The sequence below is a fragment of the Schistocerca americana genome, chromosome 1, assembly GCF_021461395.2.
Source record: "Schistocerca americana isolate TAMUIC-IGC-003095 chromosome 1, iqSchAmer2.1, whole genome shotgun sequence".
Classification (NCBI taxonomy): domain Eukaryota; kingdom Metazoa; phylum Arthropoda; class Insecta; order Orthoptera; family Acrididae; genus Schistocerca; species Schistocerca americana.
Genome location: NC_060119.1, coordinates 907,557,584 through 907,576,162, shown reverse-complemented (window position 1 = coordinate 907,576,162; position 18,579 = coordinate 907,557,584). Strand labels below are relative to the sequence as shown.

At 43.1% G+C, this 18,579-nt stretch overlaps 1 long non-coding RNA gene and 1 pseudogene across 1 annotated transcript in view; one reads left to right on the top strand and one right to left on the bottom strand.

The window, feature by feature from the left end:
* Nucleotides 1–18,579, bottom strand: part of LOC124615247 — an 811,296-nt gene that overhangs the window by 436,808 nt on the left and 355,909 nt on the right. The window lies entirely within an intron of this gene.
* LOC124555233 lies at nt 4,171–4,288 on the top strand (annotated as a pseudogene).

Sequence of the window (18,579 nt, the reverse complement as noted above, 5' to 3'; positions counted from 1 at the left end):
AATGACTCATATCACTGGCTTATGGTATACTTCAGTGGTATTTTCAGTTTAACGTGGCGACAATGATTTTATATTTCACCTAACGTCATGCTCTGAATATTTTTATGTGAGTTCGTGACGTTTTATTACGTGTGTGTTGTTGTTAACATTTACATCAGATAAAGATTAGCGACAGTTTAAATGGTTCAAATGGCTCTGACCACTATGGGGCTTAACAGCTGAGGTCATCAGCCACCTAGAACTTAGAACTACTTAAACCTAATTAAACTAAGGACATCACATACATCCATGCCCGAGGCAGGATTCGAACCTGCAACCGTAGCGGTCGCGCGGTTCCAGACTGAAGCGCCTAGAAACGCTCGGCCACACCGGCCGGCAGCGACAGTTTAAATCTGCAGTATTACTTACGTATTATTTTTGGTTTATAGCAACCTGATGATGGTGAAACGACTGAAACTGATTGCGTAAATAAAGTATTTTACCAGCAGCTCAAGGAGGTAACATGACATTTTTCAAATATATGAGGACTATGGGGTATCACCTCATGAAAATAATGGAAAAAACCGTTCAAATGCTTTAGCGGGCCCGTCAGTACCGACCGACCGCCGTATGATCCTCCTCCAATCGCGCCATTGCATGCGGTATGGAGAGGCGTGGAGTCATTATACCGTTCTCTCGGCCGTTGTCAGTTTTCGCGTCCTGGAGGCGCTACTACTCCGTTAAGTAGCTCCAAAACTGCATCACGAGACTGAGTGCACCTCCATCCAGACCTCCCAGCAAGGGAAAATCCGTGGCAATACCGGGAATCGAACCCGGGTGCTGCGCAAGGCAGTCAGCTTCGCTGACCACTCAGCAACGGAGGCGGAGATACTGCGTCAGTACCATTCTGTAAATGTGAAGGTAACTTTTAAGAAAGCTGTTTATACGACTTCGTTTCTCGTTTGAGTATTATCAGTTACTGAGGTATGCTACAAGCGTGTTGAGAAGGAAACGTCTTATCTCTGGGCGCCTCCAAACAAAAAACAGTCGCCGATTAGATTCGGAGGATATCGCCCGGTTTTATCATATTTGTACTCGATAATTTCCTGTTGGCCGCAGTACAAACTTCGAAACTGCTGCGTGCATTTATTTTCTTGCGAAATGCTGCACGTCTGAGACACGTGATTAAAAGGACAGAAGCGCAGGTGAGACGGGTACCTGCGAAGTTTCGTCAGCGTGGCCCGGCGCACGGAGCTGGCGGGCGGCGAGCGAGGATGCGGCCGGACGCCGTCTTCATACACAGCGGCTCATCGCGGGCCGCGGGTGACGTCACGACCTGCCAGCTGGGAGCGCTCGGGCGCGACCGCTGATGCGCATGCGCCAGCTGTGTCCCGGCGTGGGCCGGTGGAGTGGGGGAGGGCGGCGCGTGGTGGCTGGACTCCCGTGACTGGAGCAAAGGCCGGCACAGCGAGGAACGTCTGCCTGGATGAGCAACGGTGTCACTGAGATGGGCGAGCATTCGAGAAGATCTGGTCCATAGTCCCAGTCAAGCTTTCCGGAATGCTTTCCGCTTGTTGCCCTAACTAGGCTTGGAAGAACGTCTGCGCAGTTGGTTCCGCAGCCTTAAGCGACAATAATAAGTATACAATGAGCTGTCAGAAGTCATGGGATAGCGTTATGCACATACAGAGATGTCTGTAGTATCGCGTACACAGGGTATAAAAGAAGAGTGCATTAGAAGAGCTATCACTAGTACTTAGGTGATTCCTGTGAAGACTTTTCCGACGTGATTATGGCCGCACGACGGGAATTAATAGATTCTCAACAGGGAATGATAGCTGCAGCTAGGCACATGGGATATTCCATTTCGGAAATCGTTAGGAAATTCAATATTCCTAGATCCACAGCATGAAGAATGTGCTGAGAAAACAAATTTCACCCATTACCTCTCACCATGCACAAAGCAGCCGCCGACGCCTTCACTTAACGACCGAGAGCAGCGAGGTTTGCCTATAGTTGTCGGTGCTAACAGACATGCAACACTGCTTGAAACAACCGCAGAAATCAATGTGGGACGTTCGACTAACGTATCCGTTGGGACAATCCGGCGTTGAGGGGCTATGGCAGCAGATGACCGATCCAGGCGCCTTTGCTAATAGCACGACGTTGGCTGCAGCGCCTCTCCCACGCTCGTGACCATATCGATTGATCTCTAGGCGACAGGAAAAGCGTTGCCTAGTCAGATGAGTCCCGACTGCAGTTGGTAAGAGCTGATGACAGGGTTTTAGTGTGGCGCAGACCCCAGGAAACCATGGACCCAAGCCGTCACGAGGCCCTGTGCAAGCTGGTGATGGATCCGTAATGGTGTGGGCTGTGTTTACATAGAGTAGATTGGGTCCTCCAGTTCAACAGAACCGATCATTAAATGAAATGGTTATGTTTGGCTAGTTGGAGACCATTTGCAGCTATTCGTGGACTTAACGTTCACAAAGAACAATGGAATTTTTATTGGTGACAATGCGCCATGTCACTGGGCGGCAATTGTTCGCGATTCGTTTGAAGAACATTCTGGACAATTATCTCGGCATGAATCCCATGGTAGGTTTATTGCTCAGAATGTGCTTGCACAAAATCCTCCACGGGCAACACTTTCATGATTATGGACGGCCATGGAGGCAGCGTGGCTAAATACTTCTGAAGGGGACTTCCAACGACTTGTTGAGTCCGTTCCGCGTCGAGATGCTGCACTAGGCCGGGCAAAAGGAGGTCTGACACGGAATTAAGAGCTTTTCCAAAACTTCCGTCATCTCCGTGTATGTACCACTGGCTTAAGTGCTGCATCTTAGTTCATTTACTATAAACAATCGATTTTATTGATATTAAGATGTTCACTGTAGTTCAATACTCTTTTTTTCCACATAATTCTAACTTCCGATATGCGTGGTACGCCACCAACTGTGTCATGACCGAAATCTGTTTATTAATATAAAGCAAGATTGTTTTGCAATATACACATTGAAAAAAAAAACATGCAGGCATTCATTACAAGTGCTGTATATCGCGATAATTATTGTTTTCCATGTTTCTATGATCAGTATCCTCCTGGTTCGTGTAGTGCTCCATAGGTTACACGTTATACTTGTCACAAATGTAGACAAATTACTGAAAATAAAACGATTATTCTGATTTGAGTGAAGTTTATTGTCTATCCTTTTATTTTTCTCTCGTAATGAATTTTTTTCTCTTTCGTTCAGGATAAACATGATGATAATCATAATTGAATCATTAAATTTTGATAATTTAGAGAGTCATAATAAATCTGTTGTTAAAATTACATCGGAATGAAAAAATAAAAACAAAGTACAGGCGAGAAGTTTCGATCCACAGACCTCGCGCTTTTGAAAACCAAGCACTTAGACGGTCATCTGCGGACCTCTTGAATACTAACGACTATATGAAGTATATAAGCACGCCTAAAATTTTCAACTTCGATTTTCTGGAAAACGGCGGAGAGTTGGCTCTTCCTGTTTACGCATGTTGAAGTCCTAGTTGTTCCCCACACATCCTGTCAATGTGCAACAAACCGATAGGGGCAAGTTCGTACGATCCCCTTGTTAGTCAGGTCACCAGGAAAGTTAATTAAAAAGTAAAGTTTCACTAAATTTTATGAAGACAACCTTGAAAGCTGGCGTAATTAAGTTGGATACTGACGTTGGTGTCTGCAACTAATGTAAGGTGCTTCTTTCAAAAATCAAATCGCTTTACGTTTGTGTTGGACTACTTCATATTTTTATGGGCGTTAGCTCGTCGCTAAACACCAATCCTTCGCAGTTATATATTCGGTTTGTGCGTAAGTTGGTAGTGTTTTCCGTGAGTTCAATAAACACAACGAGGCGGCCGAGCGATTCTAGGCGCTTCAGTCTGGAACCGCGCGACCGCTGCGGTCACAGGTTCGAGTCCTACCTCAGGCATGGATGTGTGTGATGTCCTTAGGCGATTCCTACCTCAGGCATGGATGTGTGTGATGTCCTTAGGTTAGTTAGATTTAAGTAGTCCTAAGTTCTAGGGGACTGATGACCTCAGATGTTAAGACCCATAGTGCTCAGGGCCATTTGAACCATTTTGAATAAACACAACGGATACACATAACAGAGGCTTTAGTCATCAATAATATATTCTCTTTCACAATTTGGCAACGGCCTCGCCGCAGTGAATACACTGGTTCCCGTTAGATAACCACAGTTAAGCGCTGTCGGGTGAGGCCAGCACTTGGATGGGTGACCATCCGGGCTGCCATGCGCTGTTGCCATTTTTCGAGGTACACTCAGCCTCGTGATGCCATTTGAGGAGCTTCTCGGCCGAATAGTAGCGGCTCCGGTCAAAGAAAACCATCATAACGCCCGGGAGAGCGGCGTGCTGAGGATGACACGGCAGTCGGATGGTCCCGATGGGTCTCTTGTGGCCTGAAGACGGAGTGATTTTTCACAATTTGCAACAGTCTGCCAACGCTGGGTAACTTTTCGAATTCACGACTGTAGAAATCATTTGGCTTTGAGGAGAAAAACTCGCCGAGTCATGTTAATATAGTCTGACAAGGAAGCTCCTTGAAGGTTGTTCGAGAAAGAGCGGAAAAGGTGAAAATATAAGTGAGCAATATCGGGTGAATAAGGTGGGTGCGGTATGACTTCACTCTTCAAATGTGTGTGAATTGTTAAGGGACCAAACTGCTGTAATGACTTCCCAGCCCGACTCCTGTATAACGGTTATCGTCAGTCTAGTAGAACTTGGGTTGGCGCTATAGTGGAGTAACATCGCTTCACGCTGTCTTCTTGGTCGTTGTTCTAGGACTGCGTATGAAAGACGTGTAACTTGTTGTCAATAAGTATCAGCAGTGATGGTTAAACCTCGGGGAATCAATTCGTAAACACCACACCGTCGCTGTTCCACCAGATGCATAACATTATCTTTCGTGAAAGCGCGTAGGTCTTTCTACGGGGAGTTACTGCTTTTTTGGGCCCAGCCATTTCTTCCTTTTCCTTATTTTAGCTTAACGCTATCATTTGTCAACATCAGTAACGATGCAGGTTAAAAATGGTCGGTGTTGCTCAGGAAGCACTTGATGGCGATAAAGCAGAGACCCTCTTATAGCCTCCCACTGATTTTTGTGATTTTTCCTTAGGTCATGCGACACACATACACCCGATGATTGAAGCATCCCCATTGCATGAAAACGTCGCACGATGGCGGAACGATCGCAGTTCATCACATTTTCCAGTCCTCGAGTTCACTGACGTGGACCAGTCTGGACTAATGCGCTTAAACGATCTTCATCAAACTCCGAAGTTTCTCTTGAACGTGGAGAGCCACTAACGTCAAAATGATTCTCCTTAAAAGGAGAAAACCATTTTCTTCCCGTGCTCCGTCCAATGGTGTTATCCCGCCCGCCTCCCTGTTTCTGTCCGCCTCCGCTGCTGCCATCTATTGAATTCAAACAAAAGAAGGTTCCAATCTCTCCGCTTCGCACTCCATTTCTGGCGCCCACAGCTTCACTATCTCCAAGTGATAAAATGCCAATAAGTAAATACAAGTAGCATTAGAGAACTATAAATATAAAATGACAACCTGTAAAGAAACCTAAAGGAACCGGTATACCAACATGCAAAGCAAAACGAACTTATGCACCATCCTAACAGAATTACTGTTCACAGACATTAGACTGTACTTTTAATTAATTACAGTGGTTCATTGCAGAAGGATGGGAACGAAAGGAGGACGCAGTATATTCAAGGGACCCATTACGAAAACGGCTCACACTGATTTATGGAAAACGCGGAAGATCTGGACCCGAACAGCCAGGCAGGTGCTGGAACGCCCGTCTATGGTCCCTGAGAAGTGGATAGCTGCTGGAGCATTGTTAAGGAACCAAAACGCCGCTGAATTATGTGACACCGTTGTTTTAACGCTGCAGCACGTTGTTGCTAATAGACAGCTTATTTAGCGTATAATACAGTCAGAACTATATTGTACACCCACATAGCTTGCCAAAAACTTATATTTCGTTAAGTATCTGCTATGCACAGTATACGGAAAAATGTTACTTGTATTACTAGACAGCAATTTAGTCATTTATAGAGAAGTGCTCTCTGCGAAATGGATTTGACAGTGACTGACGGCAGACTCTTTTGTTTCGGCAGATGATGTGTGATGCTAACGACTTAGCTAAAAGGACCGCTGACGTTCCACAACGTCGCTGGTTGTAAGCTCTTGAGCGTGTCACGTCTGTCCTCTTCTGGAGTGAGCATTAGATACGAAATGAAGTGGGACGAATACTTCGTTCTGAAAGTGGGTTGCAGACTTTAATTATTTGAGATGGGTTTGAAGAAGAACGGTATGACCGCGGATGGTTTTCTTCTCGAGTAGTGCACGTGGGACTCTCAAAACAGACTCACGCTTCGTGACAGGTGTAATTAACTACACGAAAATGTCTCTTGGACGCTAAACTGTTTTGGTTAGTAGCTGTTGAAAAGAATCGTCCCTTGCAAATGTTTAGAAAATGTAGCTGGAATTTGATTTCAGTCGAAGTGTATGTGCTATTCCTTCTAACAGTGCTTTCTTGCAGGAAATCCAGCGACTAAATCAGAGTAGGTAAAATGAAACGCGGATGGGCACAGATCGCTGGTGGCAAGCCCTTGAGCGTGTCACGTATCTCAGAGATTCTGGAGTGAACAATACATACGAAATGAAGTGGGACGAATACGTCGTTCTAAAAGTGGGTTGCAGACTTTAATTATTTGAGATGGGTTTGAAGAAGAATGGTATGACCGCGGATGGTTTTCTTCTCGAGTAGTGCACATGGGACTCTCAAAACAGACGCACGAAATGGACAAGGTTGCATACAAGTGGTACAGTAAAGAGACAACATATGTGGCAGTTACATTATTGCCTATGAAGCGAACTTTTGAAGTCATTGCAGACAATCACCTGAGCAGTCTGAAAAACATCCGCATCCAAAAGTAACATGGCGTCTCATATCCTCTGGCGAATGAAATAAAACTTTCTCACAGACGTTTTGCGACTCTTATAAACCACCTTAGGTTGCGTTTGCAGTGAATCCCTTTTCCCTTCCGACAAAATTGTTTTTACTTCTGACAGGCTATCGGAAATCATTACTTTTGGATACTCAATTATTTTCGCGCATGGGACAGACGAGTAATATTAACAGATGTATCCATGTCGACCTGATTCCGAGAACTTTTTGAAAAATCACTAGAGAGCAACATTTCACACACGTACACGTACTCCTTAAAAGAATAGATGGTTCAGATGGCTGTAAGCACTATGGGACATAACATCGGAGGTCAATAGTCCCCTAGACTTAGAACTACTTAAACCTAACTAATCTAAGGACATCACGCACATCCATGCCCGAGGCAGGATTCGAACCAGCGACCGTAGCAACCGCGTGGTTCCGGACTGAAGCGCCTAGAACCGCTCGTCCACAGCGGACGGCTAAAGGAATGGAATAGACGGGAGACACGACGGCTATGATAAGTTGAAGGGCCAGGATGATAAGACATATATTAAGAGAAGGAAATAAGTTTGGGACTCGACTGTCTCTCCACAACGAGACCAGTAGAGACTGGTACGTATTAAGACATTAGGTAATAACTTCCATAGTACTAGAGGGAATGTAGAGGGTAAAAACTGTTGGTGAAGACAGAGATTACAGTAAATCCAACAAATAAGTTAGGGCGTTGGGTGCAAGTGCTTCTCCGAGGTGAAGAATTTGGCAATGGCAGAGGAGAGGGAGTCATGGCGGTCCACATCACTCCAGTTAGAAGAATATCGAATAAAGAAAAATGAAACATGAGTCAGTCAGCGATCAATACTCAGATGCTTGAATTAAGTGAACGAAACAAAAGAGGTAGGCTTCAACGTTTTATTCTGCGAAAGAATTCACAGCAGGTTCACAACACTGCACACTGAAATATTAGTTCGGGGGACATTGCACAACATACATTTCGACAGCAGTAACAGTTACAGTGTTACTGCAAGGCAGCCACCACGGCTCTCTATATGTTCGTAGTTAGAATTCTTAAGTTCAGAAAATTGACTGGGATATGATCACTCTTGGCAATAGATACTGCGTAAGTTTGATCAAGATTTTATTTTATGCCATTAAGTCTTGTAAGATTACAGGTGGATTACATAAAATTTCTGGAACTTTAATAAGCTGTTATATAACTTAAATCACGGGTCAATAAAGCCTCCGTGTATAGTTTATTAAGTTGATGGCGTTCTTTCTTTAAATCTCTTTATGGCGGTTATCAGAAAGAACCTGATCGAGGTACGTAGTCAACTACGCCTTTCTCTCGATACTGACTCATCATGCAGTAAGCTTTGAACTTCCATGTGGCAATTATCTGTCCATGAGTCTGCAAATTATCTCTTTTTTCCTCTCCATCCTATTCGGTGTCGTGTTTATCGGCTCATACGTTTTTCTCTTTCTCAGCGCTCTCCCTCTCTCCCCCCCCCCCCTCCCTCCCTACCTCTACTGGGAGTGTGTGTGTGTGTGTGTGTATTAGTGTGACAATGACTGTTGTTGCTGCAGACCTTTACTTGTCCTTCTCCGGAATGTTCACTAGCACGGAGGAGGTCGTGTTAAAGTATGGGAGTGGTTTTCGTAGTTAGGGCGGGATACCCTTATTGCACTTAGGAATACGCTTTATGCGGAAAGATATGACTACGTTTTACAGTACTGCGCACAGTAGAGGAACAGTACGAAGACGATTATTGCGTAAGCGTAACAATTGACCCTGCCATAAAGCAGCACCTGTGAGGCAATGGTTTCTGGATAACAACATTTCTGAATCGATCTACCCTGTCACAGTCCCGACGTGAAACTAATGGAACACTTCTCCGATGAGTTAGAACGTAGACTTCGCTCTAGACCTCAGCGTCCAATTGACTACCTTCTCTGGACTCGAGTCTTGAGGAATAATGCACTGCCATTCCTCCTCAGACTTTCAGAAATCGCATTGAAGGTGTCCCAATAGAGTAGAAGTCGTCATAGCGGTTAATGGTGTACCCACTCCACATTAATGTCCACACACAGTTGTCCGAAAACATATGATTAGATAGTGTCTGCGCGATGGATGGTCCTTACGGCTATTTCACTGTACGCGCTGCAGTGCCAGTGACAGAGAAGGAACCGATAACATACAATTACAAATTTTTGTTGATGGTGTACAGCAAACCAGTCACAAATTGGTTTTAGGTTACTTTATTAAAAAAAGGCGTCGTTACCGGTTTTGAATTTTTTTGCAATTCATCATCAGACGGTTGTTTCATGCTTTTGTCAATACAGATTGGTCTACTGTGAGTTGCCCTAGGATAAACAATTATTTACAAATTACACACGTGTAACCAACACTTTGCTTCCACCGGGACTGGCTGAGTGCTGGGACCGACGTTTCTCTCTTATATAACAATGGTCTGGCTCACTATTGTGGAGTGGCGTGCGAAAATACCGGAAACGGATGGAATGTTCCAGGATTTGTGGGAGGAATGTGGATGGAGACCGCTCCCTGAACCACCAATTCCCTTTAAAATTAAGTTTTTCATTTTCTTTCTTTATGAGCGCTTTGTTTCTAGCGCATGGCCCCAGACTTCTCATAGATATAGCCGCTATCTCTGTTAAATTTACTAATGTACATTCAAATTCCCACGTCTTCGTTTATTAGAACGCCCCTGTAAGATGAAATATGAAGAAACATCTTCTTCAAAGGAAACCTTGTGTCCTTTCCGAAGCACTATTGGGCTATTGTTAACATTTCCAAACTTCTGTACTTTGTGCGTTGTGCTATTTCTCTGATTTTTACAAGTTTCTGTACTTGGATATGATATTCATGTTCAGAACAGCGCTCGGACATGGGGCGAACTGTATGCTCTACTTAATGGAGCACATAGTGGTGCGGCTATCGTTGTAATCTGACGAAGGAGGGGGTGAATGATTTCCTAAGCTCGAGCCTTAACTCAGCCATAGCTCTGCTTGGACATCGAAAAAATTTTATATGTGGATGCTGCAACGAAACAGTCTGAGGCCGAATGCACAGTCTGCCTCTACTGCACGTGATGAAGCACTCTAGAAAAGTCTGTGAATACGCTAGCTCTAGCGTAGTGTACACATTTCGTAGAACCACTTCACCGTTACAATCCCTCATTTTATTTCATACTGTCAGAGTGTAATGAAATAGCTTCCTAGTATTGTTGCAGACACGCCTGTGGAACGAAGAAACAGTTCCAAGTGTACCTCGCGATATTTCTACAGAAAGCACTTCTATCACACCTCTCCCTGTTGTTGCTACTTACGTCATCTCTCCTGGTGATGCAAGGGGCTAGGTACAGATGCGAATCACGCCTGTTACCGCGGTTGGGAATCAGAGGCCAACCGCAGTGAGGTAACATGATTCCTGCAGGCGGAACAAAGCTTGTATTCTGTCCGGCCGGCGCTTCGTGAGGGGACGTGGCTGTACGTACGTAACAAGTGGTGTGCATCGGTGACGCAGGACTCGAGGTACGGGCCGCCCACGGTTAGCGCGAAATCGCCGCTTCTATCAGCAGACAAGCCTCGCGCTTCGGCCCAAGTCTGACGTCACAGCTGACACTGAACTTCGCCAATTTCTGCTTATGACTAGCTAAAGTAATTGTGCGTCCAACGTGAAGAAGTTAACAGAACGTGGACGCATTTCGGTACATTTGGCCCTGACTGCTGCATCGTTGGCGATAAAAGATATAGGATCAGAGCATCCTGTTTGTGGCGGTGTGAAATCACCGGTCTGGTGCATTACATGCAATCCACCTTAGGGCCAAAATGTGGCGCCGTATGGAATTGTGTGATGATCAGTTATATTGGTTACAGGAAAATACATTGTGACTTGTGACTTGTCTGGTAAATTAGTTGTTTTTTATCTTTCTCTTACGCTGTCTATGTTATATGAAATGCGTAAACTTGTGTATACAATATTAAAAATCCATATTTTCTAGTGTATGGATTATATCCATAGAGATTAATAGCTGTGTAAAATCAGAGAAACATTCAATTGGTATCGCTGTGGTGTTTCTATTTATTTTCCTTTTACAAGCTTCACTATTAGAGTGTTGGCTTCTTCTCATCTCTAGTCACATTACATTTTTTGTAATCGAAGGAGTAACAGAAAGAAAAAATATTTTACATTTATTGAAATTTTCACTCCCTTTTCTATTCAGAACATTACCAGCAAATAGTGAGAATCACACTTACCACATGTAATTTACTTATTTTTTCTTACGACATAGTATTGAACGGTAAACGACACTTATTGTGAAGAGAATTATTTAAGGACTTTTGTGAGCTATTTCTTAGAATTTACAAAATTTTTAAAAATAATATGTCAGTTGTATAAGTACAACTTGTGTACTTTGACGTTGTTTCACATGCAAGTTACATAATCTCAAGGTTGCTAGCTTCCGCAGTTTTCGATTATTAAACACTCGGTACAGGGAAATATTGCATATACACTGACAGTGCCTTCTGTGTGTCATGTAGAAATGAAGATGAAAACAGTCCTCGGAATATTTATGGGAAATAAAAAGCAACAAGCGTGGCTAGTGTCAGTTATAAAACAATTAATTTTACTGCTAGCCACTGACATAAATTCTCGAGGCGCAATAAAGTAAGAGGCGGCACTTATGAATCCATTTATACAACTGCATACAAGTGTATCTACGATCACTGTTTGCAGTGACGTTTTTAGCGTTAATGTTTATCAAAGCACGGAGAAAAACTAATTTTTTGAATCTTCATATACACCTGTTATCTTTCAGCCACGCGAGTTTAGCTTAGAGACAAAAACAAGCAACAAAAGCTTTTATATCTGCTATTATATTCGTGCTCCAAATTTACTATTCGTCTCTCTGGGTTTCTGTCCAGCCACTAATTATTAAGAATTACTTATTCCACTGCCTACACATAAAAATTATTATACAGAGCACAGACAGAAAACTTGTCAGTAAGTGACTTCGAACTGGTGCAATGGTGATTGGGGTTTAGCGTCCATCTAAAAGCGTTGTCATTGGAGACGGTGTGCTAATTCCGTTGGACAGGGATCAAGCAGTAACTGGTCGTAGCTTTGTTGAGGGAATCATCCAAACTTTCGCCTGAAGTGTCGACGAAAACTAAATCCGTATGCACTGATAGGAAACTGATTTCCGCTCCTTCTGGATACATCAACTCATACTATTCCGTCAGACAACTACGGGGGCCAGTTATGACACTTTGTTGTGAGACTGTTGTAAGTAGGCTGTTTAGGTTTTTATGTTGGTAACGCCACGTAGCGCTCTGTATGAAAATCACTGACTGTGCTGTGTGCAGTGTGTGGCTGATTTGCATTGTTGGAATATTTGCTATTGTAGTGTTGGGCAGTTGGATGTGTACCTTTGTAATTGTATTTTCATGTCGTAAATTTGTAACTGTATAGACACCAGTTCTTCAGATTAAATATTTTCATTTCACTGGACACATATCTGTTGGTCATAGTGTATGCACAATATGTGAAAAAAGGGACTGTTAGTGTTTGCACGTGTGTTAATAATTCAGCAAGGGACTGGTTAAAAGCATTGCTGGTTCTAACGATAATTCCAAAAAGTTTGTGAGTGCACAAGTGGTGGTTTATGGACTTGCTATATTGTCCGCAAGACTCTTCGATGGTGATTGTGCACCCGCACAGTCGCAACAGATGGCTGCTGGCTGTCTCTACAAGGACTGCAGTCAGTATGCACCTCTGGTGGCCCACTAATACCGTAATCTCTACCAGGACTACAGTGGGTCTGCTCTGTGATGACAGACCTACCAATACTCTTGAAAACTTCGACTGATTCTGCTGTGGGTTTCCTCTGTTGTGGCCCATTACCTGTCTGCATGTCAATAGTTAGCACTGTCTTTCCGTTGGAAGAACAACACTACTTCTTCAAGACTGCATGGGAATCCACTATTTCCATGTGCATTTTTGAGAAAAAAAAGTGTAGTTACAACTGTGGTGAATGATCAGGACTGTCTTTATGAGTACAATTTTTGCTTTTGACCAACAATGTATCGATAAGTGTATTCATTTGATATGTTTATTAGCGTTAATATAAAAAATTTAACAAATATGTAGTGGCCATTGCCCAAAACATTTTGTAAAATTTTTTGTGGGGAGCATGGCGGCTATGTAATTAGGCTGTTTAGGTTTTTATGTTGGTAACGCCACGTAGCGCTCTGTATGAAAATCCCTGACTGTGCTGTGTGCCGTCTGTGGCTGATTTGCATTGTTGGAATATTTGCTATTGTAGTGTTGGGCAGCTGGATGTGAACAGCGCGTAGCGTTGCGAAGTTGGAGGTGAGCCGCCAGCAGTGGTGGATGTGGGGAGAGAGATGGCAGAGTTTGAAATTTGTAAGACTGGATGTCATGAACTGATATCTATATGATGACTTTAGAACACTATTAAAGTAAATACATTGTTTGTTCTCCATCAAAATCTTTCATTTGCTAACTATGCCTATCAGTAGTTAGTGCCTTCAGTAGTTAGAATCCTTTATTTAGCTGGCAGTATTGGCGCTCGCCGTATTGCAGTAGTTCGAGTAACGAAGATTTTTGTGAGGTAAGTGATTCATGAAAGGTACAGGTTATTGTTAGTCAGAGCCATTCTTTTGTGGGGATTACTGAAAGTCAGATTGCGTTGCGCTAAAAATATTATGTGTCAGTTTAGTGTTGATCAGAATAAGTAAAGTGAGAAATGTCTGAGTACGTTCAGTTTTGCTCAGCTGTTTGAAAATCAAATAACGTAAGAGGTTTACCAGCACAGTAATTCATAAATTTTTCTAAGGGGGTGTTTCACTGTATTTTTCTATATTCCAAATCTAATAGTTTTTACTGCTGACCAAGTCCTTCCACCATTGTTCTATTAAAATTTTTAAATGTAGCATTTTCTACTCATTTTTTGCAGTTTTTTAAAAATTACCATGTGAGTCCTCCCTAAGCACGGGACTAGCTGATATGCGTACCGTAGTTTTTGGACTCAGCTACAACCAATATGTTTACCAAACCAGTCCGCGTTTCCTGTCAAACTTCTGAAGCATGTCAATATCACCTGCGCGAGAATAGTGTGACTTCATTTCTCGCACCTATGTTAGATGTATCGACGTTCACAAACCGTGTAAATGAAGAAGTACACACACGTTTAAAGCTGGTTTATTTGCAGAGATGGTAGGCACCAAACAGCTCTCGCGTCGATACTCCCTGAAGAGACAGGTACAGTCCTCTGAACAGCACATGAATTACACGATACAAACGCATAATAACTAATCGAAATTTTTCAGAAGAAAATAGCTGATAGAAGGAAAGCAAGAAAACAAGAGAAATTACTGAAAACTTGAAATAAAAAAAAGGCTCTAAGTGCCAAAATTATGAATTTGAGGAAAATGAGTTTCAAGTATATTATGTAGTTAATGGTCATCATTGCACTATTAGAGCGTTTTATTTGAAAGTTAAGCATAGTATGGGTCTAGTTTCGAAAGGAAATTACAAACATTGTATGCTAAGTGTATGAAAAACTTACTGAAAGTGAAAATGCAATGAAAAGCTTTATATACCAGAGTTCAATGCTCAGCAAAAAGATAGCAAAAGTTCATTCTGCTTTTGTAAAACTGCAGCGACAGAAGACAGTATCGATTTGGAAAATAACCCGCAGACGATTGATGAATGGTGCAGGGACTGGGAGTTGTCCCCGAACGAAGACAAATTCAACAAATTACGCATCCATAGGAAAAGAAATCCACTACTGTAGAACTAGTGATGACAAAGTGCTGGAAACAGCATCTACCGTAAAATATCTAGGAGTAACTATCCAGAGAGAACTTAAGTGGAATGACCACATGAAACATATAGTAGGAAAAACAGCTGCTTGATTGAGATTCATAGGAAGTATCTTAAGAAAATGTAACTCATCCACGATGGAAGTGACTCACAAGGCGCTTGTTCGACCGACTCTTGAGTGTTGTTCATCATTCTGGGACTCTTACCTGCTAATACTGGTAGATGAGATAGGAAAGATCCAACGAGGAGCAGCTCATTTTGTTACGGGATCGGTTAGTCGGCGCGAGAGGGTTACAGATTAGCTCAACAAACTCCAGTTGCAGATGTTACAAGAGAGGCGTTCCGCATCACTGAGAGGTGAATTTTGAAATTTAGAGGAGTACTTTCCGTGAAGAGTCGGACAACATATTACTTGCTATTTTGTCTCAAACTGACATGGTGAGACCGTGACTGTGTACAATTAATGTAGGTTAATTTTTACAAAGAAGAAAACAGCAACCAGCCACTATTAACACTGCTATTTACCTAAATAAATAGCAGTGTTAATAGTGGCTGGTTGCTGTTTTCTTCTTTGTAAGAATTAACCTACATTAACATATTACTTCCTCCTAGATACATCCAGAGAAAAAATCACGATGAAAAATTGGAGAAGCTAATATAAAGGTTTACCGACAATCATTCTACCCCAAGCGCCATTCGAGAATGGAACAGGGAAGCGATGGGGGGTGGGGGGGTGGAGGACGGGGGGGGGGGGGAATTAGTGAGTGGCACCCGAAGTACTCTCCGACACGCCGTCTGGCGGCTTGCGGAGTATCCATGTCGGCGTAGACATGAAAAGTGTCTAGAGAATGAAAATTGATTTTGTTGTATCTTTAGTTGCTTGTAAACAGTTCTTAGAGCTTTCTAGTTTGTGACACAAAGTGTTTTAAGATTTACCGTACCGTCGGAAGGAGAAGGAGCCCAACAGGTGGTGGATGGGGAAGGAGATAGGCCATATCTCTTTTAACTGTGCTCTCCAACCATTCATCTCGGTCGACTTCAGAAAGCTACCAGGGCGGGGACTGAGTTCCTCTCCTTCCGAAACCGTTAACATGTGCGGCAAAGCATGTTCTTCTTGAAGAATTAGTATGCTGGAAGAATTACTGTTCATACAACGACGGAAATTTCAAAGTTTTACTCTCCGAACACCTTAACCGAATGTCATCAACACCGATAGCCTACTCCAGTATTCCAACGGCTAATGAATATATTGTTTAAAATTTCTTCCTCGTGCGCTATTATTTTCAGTACAGAAAAAACTCATTCCTATCTCTGTATGCTGGCTGTCCGTCATATGGTGTGAGCTTCACCCCGTCTTTCGTTTTCGTACAAAGTAGTGACGAGTTTCTAACAAATCCCAATAATCATAAAAAAACAAGAAGGGCGCAATGAATCACACAATGCAGCAGTGTAATTAGAAAACAGAGTCCACGTGCTTTGTAAAAGTATCCCCGCTTGAGGAGACGAGAGCGTATTTTTGTCTTTATCACAGCGATGCTTGCTAATCTACTAATCCGTTTATTACTTTGTATCATCACATCTTCGAGGGGACTTAAAGTGTGGGTATGTATATCTCCTCGTGATATGGCGACTATTCACTTAAGTAATAAGAGCTATCTCCGCTCGAACAATAGGATTAGCGAGGCTGATGCTTTGTGTTTTACGTGGTCATGATTATCGGGAGGAAACAGCTCTTTAGGCTGCTATTGCGGATAATGCAATGTATTGAGCTGTTCAAGTTCAGATTGAGCTAAAATTTTGCAGTGAGTCTCCGCATTGGGAAAAAGATATGTGAATGTGTGTGTGAGCGGTAGTTTCACTGCTATCTCTATTGCTGTATCTGTATGTGTGTCATATACTCACATTTTGCAAATATATTACACTAATGAAATAGTAATCGATAACTACATTTGAGCAAGTTTAATCAAAAGCTTCATCCGCGGTGTGATGATGGTGTTGGTTTGTGGGCGCTCAACATCGTGATCATCAGCGCCTGTAAAAGTTCCAGATCCTTCCATTTCAAGTCTCGGCATTTCCAGAATGAAGATGAGATAATGAGAACAAAACAAACACCCAGTCGCCCCCCCCCCCCCCGCCCGCCCCCCTTCCCTGTTACATTCGCGAATGTAGCTTGGGTAGAATGATTGTCGGTAAACCTGTATTACCTTCTCCAATTTTCATCGTGATCTTTCCTCGGGATGTATCTGGGAGGAAGTAACATGTTGTCCGACTCTTCCCGCCGGCCGGGGTGGCCGTGCGGTTACAGGCGCTTCAGTCTGGAACCACGTGACCGCTACGGTCGCAGGTTCGAATCCTGCCTCGGGCATGGATGTGTGTGATGTCCTTAGGTTAGTTAGGTTTAATTAGTTCTAAGTTCTAGGCGACTGATGACCTCAGAAGTTAAGTCGCATAGTGCTCAGAACCATTTGAACCATTTTTTTGACTCTTCCCGGAAAGTACAAAGTACGAAAGTCTCTGACCCGGCCGGGAATCGAACCCGGGACCCCCTGATCCAGAGACAGCAACACTAGCCACTAGACCACGAACTGCGGACTCATCGGCGGTGAACTGCATCTTATGATGCACCACATTAAGCCTGCGAACACCTCGATGTATGTGAGATACAACACCGCCGTGGAGCGTAGGATGCCTCCGAGAAGCAGGAGTATTATGCGTACGATATGAAAATAGCAACTATTTTAGTTTATAATCTGAAACTACTTCCTGAAAGACGACCTCTCTCTTATTTCAACAAGCACTGTACCTTTATCTTGCTTGCGTATAAACCCAATGATAGATATTACTTCTCAGTCTTTAATGTTCAAGTGGTGTTGACGAAGTGAATCCACTTATATCGATTGTATTAATGGAAATACACGCCTGAATTGATTGAAGTTACGTGCAGTTTAACGATGTCTCATCAGTGACAGCAATGTGTGTGCAACTGTTTCGTGAAAAGACATTCTTAAACATTAAGAGTGAATAAGAGGAATGTAGGCTTGGCCCGGACACTATGCGATTTAACTTCTGAGGTCATCAGTCGCCTAGAACTTAGAACTAATTAAACCTAACTAACCTAAGGACATCACACATATCCATGCCCGAAGCAGGATTCGAACCTGCGACCGTAGCGGTCGCTCCACTCTGGCCGGCAGGAATGTAGGAGAAAGAAGCTGTGCTATTTGAAATTAATGTCAGTTGATGCGCTTTGTCATCGATAGTTTGTATCACAGAGAACACGTGAAAATGATTAAAAGACAGGTAATATTTTGGCTATGAAATCTTCTCGGGTTATCAGTCGAATGGCGTCGTCTTCTAGTCGCAACGTTTCAATGGACTGCTTATCCATCATATTCAGGCGATGAAAGGACTTCGCCGGAAGATGATGGATACGCAATCCATTGAAATGTTGCGACTAGAAGACGAGAAGATAACCCGTTAAGATTTCATAGCTGAAATACTCCGAGAAAGCCTGCAACCAGCTTCAGAAAAGTTTTAATATGACAAGTTAAAACTTCCGTGCACTACCAGTTGTACCATCCGAACATGTATCACTGACCGTCTCCAAGCTTAAACTTGTCACGTATATTCCTCCGTGCCATCGAGGCGCCCCAAAGAACCTCCCCTCTACTGTGCTCGACTGCCACTTCTGGGAGAAAGGAGACAT